This window comes from Triticum aestivum, chromosome 5A, assembly GCF_018294505.1.
Source record: "Triticum aestivum cultivar Chinese Spring chromosome 5A, IWGSC CS RefSeq v2.1, whole genome shotgun sequence".
NCBI lineage: Eukaryota > Viridiplantae > Streptophyta > Magnoliopsida > Poales > Poaceae > Triticum > Triticum aestivum.
In genome coordinates, this window is record NC_057806.1 from 309833065 (window position 1) to 309836566 (window position 3502).

At 39.6% G+C, this 3502-nt stretch overlaps 1 long non-coding RNA gene across 1 annotated transcript; it reads right to left on the bottom strand.

The window, feature by feature from the left end:
* Positions 1-929: 929 nt before the first annotated feature.
* LOC123106845 (uncharacterized) lies at positions 930-2613 on the bottom strand. Its single transcript, XR_006451527.1, has 4 exons — positions 2536-2613; positions 2294-2417; positions 1132-1646; positions 930-1026 (listed from the first exon to the last, which is right to left on the bottom strand). It is a non-coding gene; the product is annotated as an uncharacterized lncRNA (long non-coding RNA).
* Between the last annotated feature and the right edge of the window lie 889 nt (positions 2614-3502).

Below are 3502 nucleotides of genomic sequence, written 5' to 3' on the forward strand. Positions count from 1 at the left end.
CTGATTCCTCACAATAATAACCTACTTGATCAACACTGGTACAAAAATAAATATTATTTAAACGAACTAATCTTGAAAAATGGTAGTTGGATTAAGAAGCAATTAATTTGAAGAGACCAAGAATATTTGTGGAGATGGAAAAATGACTCCTCGTTGGCGTTCCAGCAAATAGGCTGTGAGCAACTCAGTCTGCTACGGAATAAAATAAATTACGGAGCTAACCAACGTGCAAGATTGATTTCTATAAAACAGATTCACTTATATGCAATGGCATATGAGTGGTGGCAGGGTTATCTCACCACGGAAAAGGATTCTGAATCCTATCTCGCCGCAGAGTCCACACACCACAGCTCGCTGCAAAAGGCTATCTCGGCGCCTGCCTCGAAGACACGAAGCAGGGGCGCTTGGAGCGGCCGGCATGGAGTTGACGAGCATGTGCTCAGAGGTTTGTTCTCCTCTCCGGGATCAGTCTGGACAAGGAGTAGCGTGAACCTCAGAGGAAGATCCCATTGTTGGTCGGGCTCAGGGAGCTTTTCGAGGAGCGGAAGTAATGGAGCAGCAGCTATAATGATTGGTCCTCACCATCCACCACCTCTTCATCCGACTTTCCGGGTGGGCCGAGATCGTGGTATGATGGTGGCCGAGGCTGAACGTCGTGAAGCCTACTATCCAACCACCATGTGGTCACGCCCACCCACCGCCGCTCACTGGTCTGCCGTGAACAACTGCCTTCCACACGTACAAGCCAACAGCAGCCAGCAAGTCGCCGTCGAAACAGCCGCTCACCATGCGTGATTAGAATATGAACGGAAGAGACCTAGGAGTGGGCTAAAAGAAAAGGAAAATTACATCAGTGCGAAAAGAAAAATTACCTCACTGCCTTTGCCATGGAGCAACAATGTGGCGTGCTGGTGCGATCGGTATAATCCCACACAAAATCTTACTTGAAAACAACATCTCTGGTAAAATCTCCACATCATTGACCTCATCGGGTTTCAAGTATATCTTTCTCTCCTGGCATATACTCTGTATTAAATTAAGATGAATGAGCATCAACCACTCTAGTCTCAAGTAAAAGAATGAAACATTACTTCTGAAAGAACTACAAAAGAATGGTGTGCAGGAGCTTACTTCAAAACAACATCTCTGGTATAATCTCCACTGAAATAGCCATCTATTGAGTTTCCTTGATGACCCCTAGCAAGAATCAGTGCAAGATTGTTGGCCACTAAAAAATTAGGTACGCAACATTCAAGTAGAGACCGAAAAGTATCAAAACACCTAGCAGAAGTCATGCAACCTTCAACCATGATAAAGGAACACCCTTTCACTAAGACCGCATTTAATGGACTAAAATTATTGATAATAGCTAGGTCTTACCATAAGCGATCTGCTGTCAAATATTTTGCACTCTTATGTTGTCAATTATCAAGATAAAACGTCTCTAGACAGTCATTTCTACAAAACCCACCAAGTGACATTACAAAGAGCACCGCAAGTGATGCTCCAACGGGTAGCCAATGGATAAACCTACACCTGCCAGGGCACCTTGGGTGCTAGCTAGTCTTGCTTCAGAAAAGGTAATGGTTTCAAGAATCGAGTGAATGGATCGTCCAAGGCTGAGAGCATTTTCTTTGCTGCGGCATCTGAAAAAAAATGTGGGATAAGAAAATTCAATCAACAGCGTAAGAACTGTAAAAACACAACATCTCTCAGTTCTGCACAGATCAATGCTTTATATATCTAAGTGGTTCGTTATGTTTCTGACAAAATTTCAGATTCAACCAAAGCAAGTACAAGACATATAACTGCATTTGATCCAATTATCAAATTCAGTCGTATTTTCTAAAATATGAAGACTTGCAAAAGTGTGAGTCGTTGAGGCAGCTGATAAATTATATGATTCGTTATATGATAAATTAAGTGAATTTTTGTATGAATCACCGTGATTCTACCTACCATTCTATTAGTAATGTGATTTCCTTTATCCGTTGAACTCACATCTCATGTAGACATTAGGGTTGAGGAACATGAGAAACAAAATCCCAGAACAACAGTACAATCACGTGCCTTTTAATTCCTACAACAATTATCTGATTTGCATGAGAATAGTTTCTCCTCAGATCACACAACTCCTGCATAATAACAGAACCATATTTATCAATCTTCAAGTCGATGACCTGAAGCAAATTAGTGGTAGCAGTGTCAATGAGTTTTGATCAAGGAATATATGTCTATATACTTGAAGCAAACAAAACACAAATATATCCAGTTTAAGGAGTTTAGCTATCACCTCATTAATTTGACCTCAACTTCTTTGGTGCTATAGCACATGTTTTCGCCAACAAGTGTTGTGAGGTGAATGTATTGAGATCAAGTAGTTTTAGTGCCATGGATAACCGTTAATGGCCAACAATCTGGTGCAAAAACAACTCAACAAAATGTTTAGATCATACTTTTATATAGGAATTATTAAGAGGGCTATTACTATGTACTACCTGTGTATTGTGGAAAAAAATGGTCAGATCATTTTACCTTTAAGGCTGCTGTAATCTGCTCTAATCTGCTATACACTCTGATAGTTTCGAATATAGTTCAGTAGGCATAAGCCCGCCGTAGTTCCCTGTCAAGAAAAAAAGTGTGTTGGCAATGGAATCTTATCAAAACTGTAAAGTAAAACACACACCACTGAAGAAATCAATCTTTAAGAAAGAAAAAATAGTACCTTAGTCAATACAGCTATCACTGAAAAGTAGTTCCCAAGTATAAGTGATGGCCAGGCCTCATTTATTTACAACGGGCCATCATATTGACAAGTAGCGGAAAATATAAATCAAGTCGCTGCCGACTCTGTATGGAGAAAATATCAGATATAGCCTGCTCTTATGGATTTGGAGTATCCCATATTAAGTGTAAGCGCCGTTTGCTGAAGGACTATTTGCAGAACAGAAGATTTCAATACTATGGGAATATTATATTGCATAGCTGACCATCTAATTATTTGGAAATCTATAATTCTAGAAGCACAATAAATTCAAGAATATTAACACCGTGCCGAATGCTGAAAACTTTTGTTGACCAATGACCACCAACATGTTTTCAGAAAATTGTGCCACAAGCAGTATATGCAAATACAATGGTAGTTTTTCAACCTGCTATGTGTATGGCACACAAGTTCATACCATTTTACTAAGCTGACAATGTTCACATAGTTCAGGCATCAAGACCGAATGGTAAAGTAACTGAAACAAAGACAAACTGAAAGGCTTCACAAAGTTTCGTTGTCAGTTTTGAACAGGAAATGATAGACAAAGAAGCTTGGAGCCTTTTGAACTTGAAATCAGGTAAATATGGATTTGTTTTTTTCAGATGGCAGATGTGAAATTTAGTGGGAAAGAGAGCACTTAATGATAAATCAAATCATGTACATGTGAGGCCAGGCACAGCACTTTCTGTAACATATCCCCACTATCTAAATTATCATACTACAAGCATTTCACAA